This window comes from Gorilla gorilla, chromosome X (genome assembly GCF_029281585.2).
Source record: "Gorilla gorilla gorilla isolate KB3781 chromosome X, NHGRI_mGorGor1-v2.1_pri, whole genome shotgun sequence".
NCBI lineage: Eukaryota > Metazoa > Chordata > Mammalia > Primates > Hominidae > Gorilla > Gorilla gorilla.
This window is the reverse complement of record NC_073247.2, coordinates 169,715,623-169,739,602: the sequence shown is the minus strand read 5'-3', so window position 1 is coordinate 169,739,602 and position 23,980 is coordinate 169,715,623.

Below are 23,980 nucleotides of genomic sequence, written 5' to 3'. Positions count from 1 at the left end.
CATGGAAATATCAACACCGCTATCTGCATGAACATGGAAATATCTACACAGCTATTTGCATATACATGGAAATATCTACACAGATTTCTCTATAAATATGGAAATAACTACAGCGCTATCTCTATAAACTTCGAAATATCTACACTGCCATCTGTATGAACATGGAAATATCTACACCGCCGTCTGTACGAACATGGAGATATCTACACCGCCATCTGTATTAAGACGGAAATATCTACACTGCTATCTGTATAAACATGGAAATATCTGCCCAACTATCTGTATAAAGATTGAAATATCTGCACCGCTATCTGTATAAACATGGAAATATCTACACTGCTATCTGCATATACATGGAAATATCCACACCGCTACCTGTGTAAATATGGAAATGTCTACACCGCTTTCTGTGTAAACATGGAAATATCTACACCGCCATCTGTGTAAACATGAACATATCTACACCGCCATCTCTATAAACATGGAAATATCTACAGCTCCATCTGTAGGAACATGGAAATATCTACACCGCCATCTGTATAAACGTGGAAATATCTACACCGCTATCTGTATGAACTTGGAAATATCTACACTGCTATCTGTATAAAATTGGAATTATCTACACCACTATCTTTATAAACATGGAAATATCTACACCGCTATCTGTATAAACATTTAAATATCTACACCGCTATCTGTATAAACATGGAAATATCTTCACCGCTATCTGTATATACATGGAAATATCTACAACGGTGTCTCTATAAACTTGAAAATAACTACACCACTATCTCTATATACATGGAAATATCTAGACCGCCATCTCTATAAACATGGAAATATCTACACCACCATCAGTATAAACATGGAAATATCTATACCGCTATCTGCATAAACATGGAAATATCTACACCGCCATCTCTATGAACATGGAAATTTCTACACCGCCATCTGTACGAACATGGAGATATCTACAATGCCGTCTGTATTAAGATGGAAATATCTACACCGCTATCTGTATAAACATGGAAATATCTACCCAACTATCTGTACAAACATGGAAATGTCCGCACCGCTATCTGTATAAACATGGAAATATCTACACCGCTATCTGCATAAACATGGAGATATCCACAACGCTATCTGAGTAAACAGGGAAATATCTAGTCCGCCATCTCTATAAACATGGAAATATCTACACTGCTATCTGTATGAACATGGAAATATCTACACCGCTATCTATATGAACATGCAAATATCTACACAGCTATCTATATATCAATGGAAATATCTACACTGCAATCTCTATAAACATGGAAATAACTACACTGCTATCTGTATAAACATGGAAAATCTACACCGCCACCTGTATGAACATGGAAATATCTACACCGCCATCTGTATGAACATGGAAATATCTACACCGATAACTGTATGAACATGGAAATATCTACACCGCTATCTGTATGAACATGGAAATATCTACACCTCTATCTGTATGAACATGGAAATATCTACACCGCTATCTGTATGAACATGCAAATATCTACACAGATATCTGTATATCAATGGAAATATCTACACTGCTATCTCTATAAACATGGAAATAACTACACTGCTATCTGTATAAACATGGAAATATCTACACCGCCACCTGTATGAACATGGAAATATCTACACTGCCATCTGTATGAACACGTAAATATCTACACCGCCATCCGTATGAACATGGAAATATCTACACCGCTATCTGTATGAACATGGAAATATCTACACAGCTATCTGTATGAACATGCAAATATCTACACAGCTATCTGTATGAACATGGAAATACCTTCACCGCTATCTGCATAAACATGGAAATATCTACAACGCTGCCTCTATAAACTTGGAAATATCTACACCGCTATCTCTATAAACATGGAAATATCTAGACCGCCATCTCTATAAACATGGAAATATCTACACCGCTATCTCTATAAACAAGGAAATAACTACACCGCCATCTCTATGAACATGGAAATATCTACAACGCTATCTGTATAAACATGGAAATATCTACACCGCTATCTGTATAAATATGGAAATATCTTCACCGCTATTTGTATAAACATGGAAACATCTACAAAGCCGTCTCTATAAACTTGGAAATAACTACACCACTAACTCTATAAACATGGAAATATCTAGACCACCATCTCTATAAACATGGAAATATCTACACCACCATCTGTATAAACATGGAATTATCTATACCGCTATCTGCATAAACATGGAAATATCTTTGCCGCCATCTCTATTAACTTGGAAATATCTACACCGCCATCTGTGCGAACTTGGAAATATCTACACCGCCATCTGTATGAACTTGGAAATATCTACACCGCTAACTGTATGAACATGGAAATAACTACAAGGCTATCTGTATGAACATGGAAATAACTACACCGGTATCTGTATGAACATGGAAATATCTACACCGCTATCTGTAGGAACATTTAAATATCTACACCGCTATCTGTATGAACATGCAAATATCTACACAGCGATCTGTATATCAATGGAAATATCTACACTGCTATCTCTATAAACATGGAAATAACTACACTGCTGTCTGTATAAACATGGAAATATCTACACCGCCATCTCTATGAACATGGAAATATCTACACCGCCATTTGTATGAACATGGAAATATCTACACCGCCATCTATATGAACATGGAAATATCTTCACCGCCATCTGTATGAACATGGATATATCTACACCGGCATCTGGATGAACATGGAAATATCTGCACCGCTATCTGCATGAACATGGAAATATCTACACAGGTATCTGCACATACATGGAAATATCTACACAGATTTCTCTATAAATATGGAAATAACTACAGCGCTATCTCTATAAACTTCGAAATATCTACACTGCCATCTGTATGAACATGGAAATATCTACACCGCCATCTGTACGAACATGGAGATATCCACACCGCCATCTGCATTAAGATGGAAATATCTACACCGCTATCTGTATAAACATGAAAATATCTACACCGCTCTATCTATAAACTTGGAAATAACTACACCACTATCTCTATAAACTTCGAAATATCTACACCGCCATCTGTATGAACATGGAAACATCTACACCGCCATCTCTATAAACGTGGAAATATCTACACCGCTATCTGTATGAACATGGAAATATCTACACTGCTATCTGTATATAATTGGTATTACCTTCACCGCTATCTCTATAAACATGGAAATATCTACACCACTATCTGTATAAACATGGAAATATCTACACTGCTATCTGTATAAATATGGAAATATCTTCACCGCTATCTGCATAAACATGGAAATATCTACAACGCTGTCTCTATAAACTTGGAAATAACGACACCACTATCTCTATAAACATGGAAATATCTAGACCGCCTTCTCTATAAACATGGAAATATCTACACCGCTATCTCTATAAACATGGAAATAACTACACCGTCATCTCTATGAACATGGAAATATCTACACCGCCATTAGTACGAACATGGAAATATCTACACCGCCATCTGTATGAACATGGAAATATCTACAACGCTATCTGTATGAACATGGAAATATCTACACCGCTATCTGTATGAACATGGAAATTTCTACACCACTTTCTGTATGAACATGGAAATGTCTCCACCGCTACCTGTATGAACATGGAAATATCTACACCACTATCTGTATGAACATGGAAATATCTACACCGCTATCTGTATGAACATGGAAATATCTACACCGCTATCTGTGTGTACATTCAAATATCTACACCGCTATCTGTATGAACATGCAAATATGTACACCGCTATCTGTATATCAATGGAAATATCTACACTGCTCTCTCTATAAACATGGAAATAACTACACTGCTCTCGGTATAAACATGGAAATATCTACACCGCCATCTCCATGAACATGGAAATATATACAGCGCCATTTGTATGAACATGGAAATATCTACACCGCCATCTGTAAAAACATGGAAATATCTACACCGCCATCTGTATGAACATGGAAATATCTTCACCGCCATCTGTACGAACATGGATATATCTACACTGGCATCTAGATGAACATGGAAATATCTACACCGCTATCTGCATGAACATGGAAATATCTACACAGCCATCAGCATATACATGGAAATATCTACACAGCTTTCTCTATAAACATGGAAATAACTACACCGCTATCTGTATAATCTTCAAAATATTTACACCGCCATCTATGTGAACATGGTAATATCTACACCGCCGTCTCTATAAACGTGGAAATATCTACACCGCCATCTGTATGAACATGGAAATATCTTCACCGTCATCTGTATGAACATGGATATATCTACACTGGCATCTGTCTGAACATGGAAATATCTTCACCGCTATCTGCATAAACATGGAAATATCTACAACGCTGCCTCTATAAACTTGGAAATATCTACACCACTATCTCTATAAACATGGAAATATCTAGACCGCCATCTCTATAAACATGGAAATATCTACACCGCTATCTCTATAAACAAGGAAATAACTACACCGCCATCTCTATGAACATGGAAATATCTACAACGCTATCTGTATAAACATGGAAATATCTACACCGCTATCTGTATAAATATGGAAATATCTTCACCGCTATTTGTATAAACATGGAAACATCTACAAAGCCGTCTCTATAAACTTGGAAATAACTAAACCACTAACTCTATAAACATGGAAATATCTAGACCACCATCTCTATAAACATGGAAATATCTACACCACCATCTGTATAAACATGGAATTATCTATACCGCTATCTGCATAAACATGGAAATATCTTCGCTGCCATCTCTATTAACTTGGAAATATCTACACCGCCATCTGTGCGAACTTGGAAATATCTACACCGCCATCTGTATGAACTTGGAAATATCTACACCGCTAACTGTATGAACATGGAAATAACTACAAGGCTATCTGTTTGAACATGGAAATAACTACACCGGTATCTGTATGAACATGGATGTATCTACACCGCTTTCTGTATGAACATTTAAATATCTACACCGCTATCTGTATGAACATGCAAATATCTACACAGCGATCTGTATATCAATGGAAATATCTACACTGCTATCTCTATAAACATGGAAATAACTACACTGCTATCTGTATAAACATGGAAATATCTACACCGCCATCTCTATGAACTTGGAAATATCTACACCGCCATTTGTATGAACATGGAAATATCTACACCGCCATCTATATGAACATGGAAATATCTTCACCGCCATCTGTATGAACATGGATATATCTACACCGGCATCTGGATGAACATGGAAATATCTGCACCGCTATCTGCATGAACATGGAAATATCTACACAGGTATCTGCATATACATGGAAATATCTACACAGATTTCTCTATAAATATGGAAATAACTACAGCGCTATCTGTATAAACTTCGAAATATCTACACTGCCATCTGTATGAACATGGAAATATCTACACCGCCATCTGTATGAACATGGAGATATCTACACCGCCATCAGCATTAAGATGGAAATATCTACACCGCTATCTGTATAAACATGAAAATATCTACACCGCTCTATCTATAAACTTGGAAATAACTACACCACTATCTCTATAAACTTCGAAATATCTACACCGCCATCCGTATGAACGTGGAAATATCTACACCGCCATCTGTAAGAACATGGAAATATCTACACAGCCTTCTGTGTTAAGATGGAAATATCTACACTGCTATCTGTATAAACATGGAAATATCTGCCCAACTATCTGTATAAACATGGAAATATCTACACCGCTATCTGCATAAACATGGAAATATCCACACCGCTATCTGTGTAAACATGGAAATGTCTACACCGCAATCTGTGAAAGCATGGAAATATCTACACCACTATCTGTATGAACATGGAAATATCTACACCGCTATCTGTATGAACATGCAAATATCTATACAGCTATCTGTATATCAATGGAAATATCTACACTGCTATCTCTATAAACATGGAAATAACTACACTGCTATCTGTATAAACATGGAAATATCTACACCGCCACCTGTATGAACATGGAGATATCTACAATGCCATCCGTACGAACATGGAAATACCTACAACGACATCTGTATGAACATGTAAGGATCTACACCGCCATCTGTATGAACATGGAAATATCTACACCGATAACTGTATGAACATGGAAATATCTACACCGCTATCTGTATCAACATGGAAATATCTACACCGCCATTTGTATGAGCATGGAAATATCTACACCACCATCTCTATGAACATGGAAATATCTACACCACCATCAGTATAAACATGGAAATAGCTATACCGTTATCTGCATAAACATGGAAATATCTACACCGCCATCTCTTTGAACATTGAAATATCTACACCGCCATTTGTATGAACATGGAAATATCTTCACCGCCATCTGTATGAACATGGATGTATCTACACCGCCATCTCGATGAACATGTAAACATCTACACCGCTATCGGTACGAACATGGAAATATCTACACAGCTATCTGCAGAAACATGGAAATATCTACCCCGCTATCTCTATAAACTTGGAAATATCTACACCGCTATGTGTATCAACATGGAAATATCTACACTGCCATCTGTAGGAACATGGAAATATATACACCGCCATCTCTCTTGAGATGGAAATATCTACACCGCTATCTGTATAAACATGGAAATACCTACACCACTATCTGTATAAACTTGGAAATGTCTACACCGCTATCTGTATGAACATGGAAATATCTACACTGCTATCTGTATAAACAAGAAAATATCTAGCCCGCCATCTCTATAAACATGTAAATATCTACACCGCTATCTGTATAAACATGGAAATATCTACCCCTCTATCCATATAAACATGGAAATATCTTCACTGTTGTCTGTATAAACACGGAAATATCTACAACGCTATCTGTATAAACTTGGAAATAACTACACCACTATCTCTATAAACATGGAAATATCTAGACCGCCATCTCTATAAACATGGAAATATCTACACAACCATCTGTATAAACATGGAAATATCTATACCGCTTTCTGCATAAACATGGAAATGTCTACATCGCTATCTCTATAAACATGGAAATATCTACACCGCTATCTCTATAAACTTGGAAATATCTACACCGCTATGTGTATCAACATGGAAATATCTACACCGCTATTTGTGTAAACATGGAAATATCTAAACCGACCTCTGTATAAACATGGAAATATGTACACGACCATCTCTATAAACATGGAAATATCTACAACTCCACCTGTATGAACATGGAAATATCTACACTGCCATCCGTATGAACAAGTAAATATCTACACTGCCATCTCTATGAACAAGGAAATATCTACACCGCCATCTCTATGAACATGGAAATATCTACACCGCCATCTGTATGAACATGGAAATACCTTCACCGCCATCTGTATGAAGATGGATATATATACACCGCCATCTGGATGAACAGGGAAATACCTACACTGCTATCTGTATGAACATGGAAATATCTACACGGCTATCTGTATGAACATGCAAATATTTACACAGCTATCTGTATATCAATGGAAATATCTACACTGCTATCTCTATAAACATGGAAATAACTACACTGCTATCTGTATAAACATGGAAATATCTACACCACCACCTGCATGAACATGGAAATATCTACACTGCCATCCGTACGAACATGGAAATATCTACACCGCCACCTGTATGAACATGTAAATATCTACACCGCCATCTGTATGAACATGGAAATATCTACACCACTAACTGTATGAACATGGAAATATCTTCACCGCTATCTGTATGAACATGGAAATATCTACACCGCTATCTGTATGAACATGGAAATATCTACACCGCTATCTGTATGAACATGGAAATATCTACACCGCTATCTGTATGAACATGGAAATATGTACACCGCTATCTGTATGAACATGGAAAAATCTACACCACTGTCTGTATGAACATGGAAATATCTACAACGATATCTACATGAACATACAAATATCTACACAGCTATCTGAATATCAATGGAAACATCTACACTGCTATCTCTATAAACATGGAAATAACTACACTGCTATCTGTATGAACATGGAAATATCTACACCGCCATCTCTAGGAACATGGAAATATCTACACCGCCATTTGTATCAACATGGAAATATCTACACCGCCATGTCAATGAACATGGAAATAACTACACCGCCATCTGTACGAAGATGGAAATATATACACCGCCATCTGTATGTACATGTAAATATCTACACCACCATCTGTATGAACATGGAAATATCTACACCGCTAACTATATGAACATGGAAATATCTACACCGTTATCTGTATGAACATGGAAATATCTACACAGCTATCTGTATATCAATGGAAATATCTACACTGCTATCTATATAAACATAGAAATAACTACACTGCTATCTGTATAAACATGGAAATATCTACACCGCCACCTGTATGGACATGGAAATACCTACACTGCCATCCGTACGAACATGGAAATATCTACACCGCCATCTGTATGAACATGTAAATACCTACACCGCCATCTGTATGAACATGGAAATATCTACAATGCCATCTATATGAACTTGGAAATATCTATACCGCTAACTGTATGAACATGGAAATATCTACACCGCTATCTGTAGGAACATGGAAATATGTACACCGCTATCTGTATGAACATGGAAATATCTACACCGCTATCTGTATGAACATGGAAATATCTACACCACTGTCTGTATGAACATGGAAATATCTACACCGCCATCTGTATGAACATGCAAATATCTACACAGCTATGTGTATATCTATTTAAATATCTACACTGCAATCTCTATAAACATGGAAATAACTACACTGCTATCTGTATAAACATGGAAATATCTACACCGCAATCTCTAGGAATATGGAAATATCTACACAGCCATTTGTATGAACATGGAAATATCTACACCGCCATGTCTATGAACATGGAAATATCTACACCGCCATGTGTATGAACCTGGAAATATCTACACCGCCATCTGTATGAACATGGAAATATCATCACCACCGTCTGTATGAACATGGATATATCTACACCGGCATCTGGATGAACATGGAAATATCTACACCGCTATCTGCTTGAACATAGAAATATCCACCCAGCTATCTGCATATACATGGAAATATCTACACAGGTTTCTCTATAAATATGGAAATAACTACAGCGCTATCTCTATAAACTTCGAAATATCTACACCGCCATCTGTATGAAAATGGAAATATCTACACCGCCCTCTGTATTAAGATGGAAATATCTACACTGCTATCTGTATAAACATGGAAATATCCGCACCGCTATCTGTATAAACATGGAAATATCTACACCGCTATCTGCATAAACATGGAAATATCCACACCGCTATCTGTGTAAACACGGAAATGTCTACACTTCTGTGTAAACGTGGAAATATCTACACCGCCATCTGGGTAAACATGAAAATATCTACACCGCCATCTCTATCAACATGGAAATATCTACACCGCCATCTGTATGAACATGGAAATATCTACACCGCCATCTCTATAAACGTGGAAATATCTACACCGCTATCTGTATGGACTTGGAAATATCTACACTGCTATCTGTATAAAATTGGAATTATCTACACCGCTATCTGTATAAACATGGAAATATCTACACAATTATCTGTGTAAACATGGAAATATCTACACCGCTATCTGTATAAACATGGAAATATCTTCAGCTCTATCTGTTTAAACATGGAAATATCTACAACGCCGTCTCTATAAACTTGGAAATAACTACACCACTATCTCTATAAACATGGAAATATCTAGACCACCATCTCTATAAACATGGAAATATCTACACCACCATCTGTATAAACATGGAAATATCTATACCGCTATCTGAATAAACATGGAAATATCTACGCCGCCATCTCTATGAATTTGGAAATATCTACACCGCCATCTGTACGAACATGGAAATATCTACAACGCCATCTGTATGAACATGTAAATACCTACACCGCTAACTGTATGAACATGGAAATATCTATACCGCTATCTGTATGAACATGGAAATAACTACACCGGTATCTGTATGAACATGGAAATATCTACACCGCTATCGGTATGAACATTTAAATATCTACACCGCTATCTGTATGAACATGCAAATATCTACACAGCTATGTGTATATCAATGGAAATATCTACACTGCTATCTCTATAAACATGGAAATAACTACACTGCTATCTGTGTAAACATGGAAATAACTACACCGCCATCTCTATGAACATGGAAATATCTACACCGCCATTTGTATGAACATGGAAATATCTACACCGACATCTCTGTGAACATGGAAATACCTACACCGCCATTTGTATGAACATGGAAATATCTACACCGCCATCTGTATGAACATGGAAATATCTTCACCGCCATCTGCATGAACATGGATATATCTACACCGGCATCTGGATGAACATGGAAATATCTACACCGCTATCTGCATGAACATGGAAATATCTACACAGCTATCTGCATATACATGGAAATATCTACACAGATTTCTCTATAAATATGGAAATAACTACAGCGCTATCTCTATAAATTTCGAAATATCTACACTGCCATCTGTATGAACATGGAAATATCTACACGGCCATCTGTACGAACATGGAGATATCTTCACCGCCATCTGTATTAAGATGGAAATATCTACACCGCTATCTGTATAAACATGAAAATATCTACACCGCTCTATCTATAAACTTGGAAATAACTACACCACTATCTCTATAAACTTCGAAATATCTACACCGCCATCTGTATGAACATGGAAATATCTAATCCACCATCTGTAAGAACATGGAAATATCTACACAGCCGTCTGTATTAAGATGGAAATATCTACACTGCTATCTGTATAAACAAGGAAATATCTGCCCAACTATCTGTATAAACATGGAAATATCCGCACCGCTATCTGTATAAACATGTAAATATCTACACCGCTATCCGCATAAACATGGAAATATCCACGCCGCTATCTGTGTAAACATGGAAATGTCTACACCACTTTCTGTGAAAACATGGAAATATCTACACCGCCATCTCTATAAACATGGAATTATCTACAGCGCCATCTGTATGAACATGGAAATATCTACACCGCCATCTGTATAAACGTGGAAATATCTACACCGCTATCTGTATGAACTTGGAAATATCTACACTGCTATCTGTATAAAATTGGAAGTATCTACACAACTATCTCTATAAACATGGAAATATCTACACCGCTATCTGTATAAACATTTAAATATCTACACCGCTATCTGTATAAAAATGGAAATATATTCACCGTTATCTGTATAAACATCGAAATATCTACAACGCTGTCTCTATAAACTTGGAAATAACCAAACCACTATCTCTATAAACATGGAAATATCTACACCGCCATATCTATAAACATGGAAATATCTACACCACCATCTGTATAAACATGGAAATATCTATACCGCTATCTGCATAAACATAGAAATATCTACACCGCCATCTCTATGAACATGGAAATATCAACACCGCCATCTGTACGAACATGGAAATATCTACACCGCCACCTCTATGAACATGTAAATATCTCCACCGCCATCTGTATGAACATGGAAATATCTACACCGTTAACTGTATGTACCTGGAAATATCTACACTGCTATCTGTATGAACATGCAAATATCTACACAGCTATCTGTATATCAATGGAAATATTTTCACTGCTATCTCTATAAACATGGAAATAACTACACTGCTATCCGTATAAACATGGAAATATCTAAACCGCCATCTGTACGAACACGGAAATATCTACACTGCCATCCGTACGAACATGGAAATATCTACACCGCCATCTGTATGAACATGTAAATATCTACACCGCCATCTGTATGAACATGGAAATATCTACACCACTAAGTGTTTGAACATGGAAATATCTACACCGCTATCTGTATGAACATGGAAATACCTACACCGCTATCTGTATGAACACGGAAATATCTACACCGCTATCTGTATGAACATGGAAATATCTACGCTGCTATCTGTATCAACATGGAAATATGTACACCGCTATCTGTATGAACATGCAAATATCTACACAGCTATCTGTATATCAATGGAAATAGCTACACTGCTATCTCTATAAACATAGAAATAACTACACTGCTATCTGTATAAACATGGAAATATCTACACCGCCATCTCTATGAACATGGAAATATCTAGACCGCCATTTGTATGAACATGGAAATATCTACACCGCCATCTATATGAACATGGAAATATCTTCACCGCCATCTGTATGAACATGGATATACCTAAACCAGCATCTGGAAGAACATGAAAATATCTAAACTGCTATCTGCATGAACATGGAAATATCTACACAGCTATCTGCATATACATGGAAATATCTACACAGATTTCTCTATAAATATGGAAATAACAACAGCGCTATCTCTATAAACTTGGAAATATCTACACCGCCATCTGTATGAACATGGAAATATCTACACCAGAATCTGTACGAACATGGACATATCTACACCGCCATCTGTATTAAGATGGAAATATCTACACCGCTATCTGTATAAACATGGAAATCTCTGCCAAACTATCGGTAAAAACATGGAAATATCCGCACCGCTATCTGTATAAACATGGAAATATCTACACCGCTATCTGCATAAACATGGAATTATCCACACCGCTATCTGTGTAAACATGGAAATATCTACACCGCTATCTGTATGAACATGTAAATATCTACACCGCTATCTGTATGAACATGCAAATATCTACACAGATATCTGTATATCAATGGAAATATCTACACTGCTATCTCTATAAACATGGAAATAACTACACTGCTATCTGTATAAACATGGAAATATCAACACCGCCACCTGAATGAACATGGAAATATCTACAATACCATCCATACGAACAAGGAAATATCTACAACGCCATCTGTATGAACATGGAAATATCTACACCGCCATCTGTATGAACATGGAAATATCTACACCGCTAACTGTATGAACATGGAAATATCTACACCGCTATCTGTATGAACATGGAAATATCTACACCGCTATCTGTATGAACATGGAAATATCTACACCGATATCTGTATGAACATGGAAATATCTACACCGCTATCTTTATGAACATGGAAATATCTACACAGCTATCTGTATGAACATGCAAATATCTACACAGCTATCTGTATATCAAAGGAAATATCTACACTGCTATCTCTATAAACATGGAAATAACTACACTGCTATCTGTATAAACATGGAAATATCTACACCGCTATCTGTATGAACATGGAAATATCTACACAGCTATCTGTATATCAATGAAAATATCTACACTGCTATCTCTATAAACATGGAAATAACTACACCGCCATTTGTATGAACATGGAAATATCTACACCGCCATCTGTATGAACATGGAAATATCTTCACCGCCATCTGTAAGAACATGGATATATCTACACCGGCATCTGGATGAACATGGAAATATCTACACTGCTATCTGCATGAACATGGAAATATCTACATAGCTATCTGCATATACATGGAAATATCTACACAGCTTTCTCTATAAATATGGAAATAACTACAGCGCTATCTCTATAAACTTCGAAATATCTACACCGCCATCTGTATGAACATGGACATATCTACACCGCCATCTGTATTAAGATGGAAATATGTACACCGCTATCTGTATAAACATGGAAATATCTGCCCAACTATCGGCATAAACATGGAAATATTCACACCGCTATCTGGGTAAACGTGGAAATGTCTACACCGCTATCTGTGTAAACATGGAAATATCTACACCGCCATCTGTGTAAACATGAAGATATCTACACCGCCATCTCTATAGACATGGATATATCTACACCGCCATCTGTATGAACATGGAAATATCTACACCGCCATCTGTATAAACGTGGAAATATCTACACCGCTATCTGTGTGAACTTGGAAATATCTACACTGCTATCTGTATAAAACTGGTATTATCTACACCACTATCTCTATAAACATGGAAATATCTACACCGCTATCTGTATAAACCTGGAAATATCTACACAGCTATCTGTATAAACATGGAAATATCTTCACCGCTATCTGTATATACATGGAAATATCTACAACGCCATCTCTGTAAACTTGGAAATAACTACACCACTATCTCTATAAACATGGAAATATCTAGACCGCCATCTCTATAAACATGGAAATATCTACACCACCATCTGTATAAACATGGAAATATCTATACCGCTAGCTGCACAAACATGGAAATATCTACGCCACCATCTCTATGAACATGGAAATATCTACACCGCCATCTGTACGAACATGGAAATATATACACCGCCATCTGTATGAACATGTAAATATGTACACCGCCATCTCTATGAACATGGAAACATCTACACCGCTAACTGTATGAACATGGAAATATCTACACCGCTATCTTTATGAACATGGAAATATCTACACCGTTATCTGTATGAACATGGAAATCTCTACACCGCTATGTGTATGAACATGGAAATATCTACACCGCTATCTGTATGAACATGGAAATATCTACACCGCTATCTGTATGAACATGCAAATATCTACAAAGCTATCTGTATATCAACGGAAATATCTACACTGCTATCTCTATAAACACGGAAATAACTACACGGCTGTCTGTAAAAACATCGAAATATCTACACCGCCACCTGTATGAACATGGAAATATCTACACCGCCATCTGTACGAACATGGAAATATCTACACCGCCATCTGTATGAACATGTAAATATCTACATCGCCATCCGTATGAACATGGAAATATCTACACCGCTAACTGAATGAACATGGAAATATCTACACCGTTATCTGTATGAACATGGAAATAACTACACCGCTATCTGTATGAACATGCAAATATCTACACCGCTATCTGTATGAACATGCAAATATCTAAAGAGCTATCTGTATATCAATGGAAATATCTACACTGCTATCTCTATAAACATGTAAATAACTGCACTGCTATCTGTATAAACATGGAAATATCTACACCGCCATCTCTATGAACATGGAAATATCTACTACGCCATTTGTATGAACATGGAAATATCTACACCGCCATCTCTATGAACATGGAAATACCTACACCTCCATTTGTATGAACATGGAAATATCTTCAACGCCATCTGTATGAACATGGATATACCTACACCGGCATCTTAATGAACATGGAAATATCTACACAGCTATCTGCATGAACATGGAAATATCTACATAGCTATCTGCATATACATGGAAATATCTACACAGATTTCTCTATAAATATGGAATTAACAACAGCGCTATCTCTATAAACTTCGAAATATCCACACTGCCATCTGTATGAACATGGAAATAACTACACCGCCATCTGTACGAACATGGAGATATCTACACCGACATCTGTATTAAGATGGAAATATATACACCGCTATGTGTATAAACATGGAAATACCTGCCCAACTATCTGTATAAACATGGAAATATCCGCACTGCTATCTGTTTAAACATGGAAATATCTACAACGCTATCTGCATAAACATGGAAATATCCGCACCGCTGTCTGTGTACACATGGAAATGTCTACACCGCTTTCTGTGTAAACATGGAAATATCTACACCGCCATCTGTGTAAACATGAAAATATCTACACCGCCATCTCTATAAACATGGAAATGTCTACACCGATTTCTGTGTAAACATGGAAATATCTACACCGCCATCTGTGTAAACATGAAAATATATACACCGCCATCGCTATAAACATGGAAATATCTACAGCGCCATCTGTATTAACATGGAAATATCTACACCGCCATCTGTATAAACGTGGAAATATCTATACCGCTATCTGTATGAACTTCGAAATATGTGCACTGCTATCTGTATAAAATTGGAATTATCTACACCACTATCTCTATAAACATGGAAATATCTACACCGCTATCTATATAAACATTTAAATATCTACACCACTCTCTGTATAAACATGGAAATATCTTCACCGCTATCTGTATAAGCATGGAAATATCTACAACGCTGTCTCTATAAACTTGGAAATAACTACACCACTATCTCTATAAACATGGAAATACCTAGACTGCCATCTCTATAAGCATGGAAATATCTACACCACCATCTATATAAACATGGAAATATCTATACCGCTATCTGCATAAACATAGAAATATCTACACCGCCATATCTATGAACATGGAAATACCAACACCGCCATCTGTACGAACATGGAAATATCTACACCGCCATCTGTATGAACATGTAAATATCTGCACCGCCATCTGTATGAACATGGAAATATCTACACCGCTAACTGTATGAACATGGAAATATCTTCACCGCTATCTGTATGAACGTGGAAATATCTACACCGTTATCTGTATGAACATGGAAATATCTACACCGCTATCTGTACGAACATGCAAATATCTACACATCTATCTGTATATCAATGGAAATATCTACACTGCTATCTCCATAAACATGGAAATAACTACACTGTTATCTGTATAAACATGGAAATATCTACGCCGCCATCTCTATGAACATGGAAATATCTACACCGCCATTTGTATGAACAAGGAAATATCTACACCGCCATCTCTATGAACATGGAAATATCTACACCGCCATTTGTAAGAACATGGAAATATCTACACCGCCGTCTGTATGAACATGGAAATATCTTCTCCACTATCTGTAGGAACATGGATATATCTACACCGGCATCTGGATGAACATGGAAATATCTACACAGCTATCTGCATGAACATGGAAATATCTACAAGGGTTTCTCTATAAATATGGAAATAACTTCAGCGCTATCTCTATAAACTTTGAAATATCTACACCGACATCTGTATGAACATGGAAATATCTACACCGCCATCTGTACGAACATTTACATATCTACACCGCCATCTGTATTAAGATGGAATTATCTACACCGCTATCTGTATAAACATGGAAATATCTGCACCACTATCTGTATAAACATGGAAATAACCGCACCGCTGTCTGTATAAACAGGGAAATATCTACACCGCTATCTGCATAAACATGGAAATATCCACACCGCTATCTGTCTAAAAATGGAAATGTCTACACCGCTATCAGTGTAAACATGGAAATATCTACGCCGCCATCTGGGTAAACATGAAAATATCTACACTGCCATCTCTATAAACATGGAAATATCTACACCGCCATCTGTATGAACATGGCAATGTCTACAACGCCATCTCTATAAACGTGGAAATATCTACACCGCTATCTGTATGAAGTTGGAAATATCTACACTGCTATCTGTATAAAATTGGAATTATCTACACCACTATCTCTATAAACATGGAAATATCTACTCCGCTATCTGTATAAACATGGAAATATCTTCACCAATATCTGTATAAACATGGAAATATCTACAACGCTGTCTCTATAAACTTGGAAATAACTACACGACTACCTCTATAAACATGGAAATAACTAGACTGCCATCTCTATAAACATGGAAATATCTACACCACCATCTGTATAAACAGGGAAATATCTATACCGCTATCTGCATAAACATCAGAATATCTACACCGCCATCTCTATGAACATGGAAATATCTACACCGCCATCTGTACGAACATGGAAATATTTACACCACCATCTGTAAGAACATGTAAATATCTACACCGCCATCTGTATGAACATGGAAATATCTACACCGCTAACTGTAAGAACATGGAAATATCTACACCACTATCAGTATGAACATGGAAATATCTACACCGTTATCTGTAGGAACATGGAAATATCTACACCGCTATCTGTATGAACAAGGAAATATCTACACCGCTATGTGTATGAACATGGAAATATCTACACCGCTATCTGTATGAACATGGAAATATCTACACATCTATCTGTATGAACATGCAAATATCTACACAGCTATCTGTATATCAATGGAAATATCTACACTGCTATCTCTATAACCATGGAAATAACTACACTGCCATCTGTATAAACATGGAAATATGTACACCGCCATCTCTATGAACATGGAAATATCTACACCGCCATTTGTATGAGCATGGAAATATTTACACCGCCATCTCTATGAACATGGAAATATCTACACCGCCATTTGTATGAACATGGAAATATCTACACCGCCATTTGTATGAACATGGAAATATCTTCACCGCCATCTGTATGAACGTGGATATATCTACACCGGCATCTGGATGAACATGGAAATATGTACACCGCTATCTGCATGAACATGGAAATATCTACACAGCTATCTGCATATACATGGAAATATCTACACAGATTTCTGTATAAATATGGAAATAACTACAGCGCACTCTCTATAAACTAAGAAATATCTACACCGCCATCTGTATGAACATGGAAATATCTACACCGCCATCTCTACGAACATGGACAAATCTGCACCGCCATCTGTATTAAGATGGAAATATCTACACCGCTATCTGTGTAAGCATGGAAATATCTGCCCAACTATCTGTATAAACATGGAAATACCAGCACCGCTATCTGTATAAACATGGAAATATCTACACTGCTATCTGCATAAACATGGAAATATCCACACCGCTATCTGTGTAAACATGGAAATGTCTACACCACTATCTGTGTAAACATGAAAATATCTACAACGCCATCTGTGTAAACATGAAAATATCTACACCGCCATCTCTGTAAACATGGAAATATCTACACCGCCATCTGTATGAACATGGAAATATCTACACCGCCATCTCTATAAACGTGGAAATATCTACACCGCTATCTGTATGAACATGGAAATATCTACACCGTTATGTGTATGAACATGGAAATCTCTACACCGCTATGTGTATGAACATGGAAATATCTACACCGCTATCTGTATGAACATGGAAATATCTACACCGCTATCTGTATGAACATGCAAATATCTACAAAGCTATCTGTATATCAACGGAAATATCTACACTGCTATCTCTATAAACACGGAAATAACTACACGGCTATCTGTAAAAACATCGAAATATCTACACCGCCACCTGTATGAACATGGAAATATCTACACTGCCATCTGTACGAACATGGAAATATCTACACCGCCATCTGTATGAACATGTAAATATCTATATCGCCATCCATATGAACATGGAAATATCTACACCGCTAACTGAATGAACATGGAAATATCTACACCGTTATCTGTATGAAAATGGAAATAACTACACCGCTATCTGTATGAACATGGAAATATCTACACCGCTATCTGTATGAACATGCAAAAATCTACACCGCTATCTGTATGAACATGCAAATATCTAAAGAGCTATCTGTATATCAATGGAAATATCTACACTGCTATCTCTATAAACATGTAAATAACTGTACTGCTATCTGTATAAACATGGAAATATCTACACCACCATCTCTATGAACATGGAAATATCTACAACGCCATTTGTATGAACATGGAAATATCTACACCGCCAGTTGTATGAACATGGAAATATCTACACCGCCATCAGTATGGACATGGAAATATCTTCATCGCCATCTGTATGAACATGGATATACCTACACCGGCATCTGGATGAACATGGAAATATCTACACAGCTATCTGCATGAACATGGAAATATCTACATAGCTATCTGCATATACATGGAAATATCTACACAGATTTCTCTATAAATATGGAATTAACTACAGCGCTATCTCTATAAACTTCGAAATATCCACACTGCCATCTGTATGAACATGGAAATATCTACACCGCCATCTGTACGAACATGGAGATATCTACACCGACATCCGTATTAAGATGGAAATATATACACCGCTATGTGTATAAACATGGAAATACCTGCCCAACTATCTGTATGAACATGGAAATATCTGCACTGCTATCTCTATAAACATGGAAATATCTACAACGCTATCTGCATAAACATGGAAATATCCACACAGCTGTCTGTGTAAACATGGAAATGTCTACACCGCTTTCTGTGTAAACATGGAAATATCTACACCGCCATCTGTGTAAACATGAAAATATCTACACCGCCATCTCTATAAACATGGAAATGTCTACACTGCTTTCTGTGTAAACATGGAAATATCTACACCGCCATCTGTGTAAACATGGAAATGTCTACACCGCTTTCTGTGTAAACATGGAAATATCTACACCGCCATCTGTGTAAACATGAAAATATCTACACCGCCATCTCCATAAACATGGAAATATCTACAGCGCCATCTGTATGAACATGGAAATATCTACACCGCCATCTGTGAAAACTTGGAAATATCTATACCGCTATCTGTATGAACTTCGAAATATCTACACTGCTATCTGTATAAAATTGGAATTATCTACACCACTATCTCTATAAACATGGAAATATCGGCACCGCTATCTGTATAAACATTTAAATATCTACACCACTATCTGTAAAAACATGGAAATATCCTCACCGCTATCTGTATAAGCATGGAAATATCTACAACGCTGTCTCTATAAACTTGGAAATAACTACACCACTATCTCTATAAACATGGAAATACCTAGACTGCCATCTCTATAAGCATGGAAATATCTACACCACCATCTATATAAACATGGAAATATCTATACCGCTATCTGCATAAACATAGAAATATCTACACCGCCATCTCTATGAACATGGAAATATCAACACCGCCATCTGTACGAACATGGAAATATCTACACCGCCATCTGTATGAACATGTAAATATCTACACCGCCATCTGTATGAACATGGAAATATCTACACCGCTACCTGTATGAACATGGAAATATCTACACCGACATCTGTATGAACATGGAAATATCTACACCGTTATCTGTATGAACATGGAAATATCTACACCGCTATCTGTACGAACATGCAAATATCTACACAGCTATCTGTATATCAATGGAAATATCTACACTGCTATCTCCATAAACTTGGAAATAACTACACAGTTATCTGTATAAACATGGAAATATCTACGCCGCCATCTCTATGAACATGGAAATATCTACACCGCCATTTGTATGAACATGGAAATATCTACACCGCCATCTCTATGAACATGGAAATATCTACACCGCCATTTGTATGAACATGGATATATCTACACTTCCATCTGTATGAACATGGAAATATCTTCACCGCTATCTGTAGGAACATGGATATATCTACACCGGCATCTGGATGAACATGGAAATATCTACACAGCTATCTGCAGGAACATGGAAATATCTACACAGCTATCTGCATATACATGGAAATATCTACACAGGTTTCTCTATAAATATGGAAATAACTTCAGCGCTATCTCTATAAACTTCGAAATATCTACACCGACATGTGTATGAACATGGAAATATCTACACCGCCATCTGTACGAACATTTACATATCTGCACCGCCATCTGTATTAAGATGGAAATATCTACACCGCTATCTGTATAAACATGGAAATATCTGCACCACTATCTGTATAAACATGGAAATAACCGCACCGCTATCTGTATAAACAGGGAAATATCTACACTGCTATCTGCATAAACATGGAAATATCCACACCACTATCTGTGTAAACATGGAAATGTCTACACCGCTATCAGTGTAAACATGGAAATATCTACACCGCCATCTGGGTAAACATGAAAATATCTACACAGCCATCTCTATAAACATGGAAATATCTACACCGCCATCTGTATGAACATGGCAATATCTACACCGCCATCTCTATAAACGTGGAAATATCCACACCGCTATCTGTATGAAATTGGAAATATCTACACTGCTATCTGTATAAAATTGGAATTATCTACACCACTATCTCTATAAACATGGAAATATCTACACCGCTATCTGTATAAACATGGAAATATCTACACCGCTCTCTGTATAAACGTGGAAATATCTTCACCAATATCTGTATAAACATGGAAATATCTACAACGCTGTCTCTATAAACTTGGAAATAACTACACGACTATCTCTATAAACATGGAAATATCTAGACTGCCATCTCTATAAACATGGAAATATCTACACAACCATCTGTATAAACATGGAAAAATCTATACCGCTATCTGCATAAACATGGAAATATCTACACCGCCATCTCAATGAACATGGAAATATCTACACAGCCATCTGCACGAACATGGAAATATCTACACCGTCATCTGTATGAACATGTAAATATCTACACCACAATCCGTATGAACATGGAAATATCTACACCGCTAACTGTATGAACATGGAAATATCTACACCGCTATCTGTATGAACATGGAAATAACTACACCGCTATCTGTATGAACATGGAAATACCTACACCGCTATCTGTATGAACATGGAAATATCTACACCGCTATTCGTATAAACATGCAAATATCTACCCAGCTATCTGTATATCAATGGAAATATCTACACTGCTATCTCTATAAACATGGAAATAACTACACTGCTATCTGTATAAACATGGAAATATCTACACCGCAATCTCTATGAAGATGGAAATATCCTCACCGCCATTTGTATGAACATGGAAATATCTACACCGCCATTTGTATGAACATGGAAATATCTACTCCGCCATCTGTATGAACATGGAAATATCTTCACCACCATCTGTATGAACATGGATATATCTACACCGGCATCTGGAGGAACATGGAAATATCAACACCGCTATCTGCATGAACATGGAAATATCAACACAGCTATCTGCATATACATGGAAATATCTACACAGATTTCTCTATAAATATGGAAATAACTACAGTGCTATCTCTATAAACTTCGAAATATCTACACTGCCATCTGTATGAACATGGAAATATCTACACCGCCATCTGTACGAACATGGAGATATCTACACCGCCATCTGTATTAAGATGGAAATATCTACACCATTATCTGTATGAACATGGAAATATCTACACCGCTATCTGAATGAACATGGAAATATCTACACGGCTATCTGTATGAACATGCAAATATCTACACAGCTATCTGTATATCAATGGAAATATCTACACTGCTATCTCTATAAACATGGAAATAACTACACTGCTATCTGTATAAACATGGAAATAACTACACCGCCACCTGTATGAACATGGAAATATCTACACTGCCATCCGTACGAACATGGAAATATCTACACCGCAATCTGTATGAACATGTAAATACCTACACCACCGTCTGTATGAACATGGAAATACCTACACCGCTAACTGTATGAACATGTAAATATCTACAACGATATCTGTATGAACATGGAAATATCTACACCGCTATCTGTATGAACATGGAAATATCTACACCGCTATCTGTATGAACATGGAAATATCTACACCGCAATCTGTATGAACATGTAAATACCTACACCACCGTCTGTATGAACATGGAAATATCTACACCGCTAACTGTATGAACATGTAAATATCTACAACGATATCTGTATGAACATGGAAATATCTACACCGCTATCTGTATGAACATGGAAATATCTACACCGCTATCTGTATGAACATGGAAATATCTACACCGCTATCTTTATGAACATGGAAATATTTACAT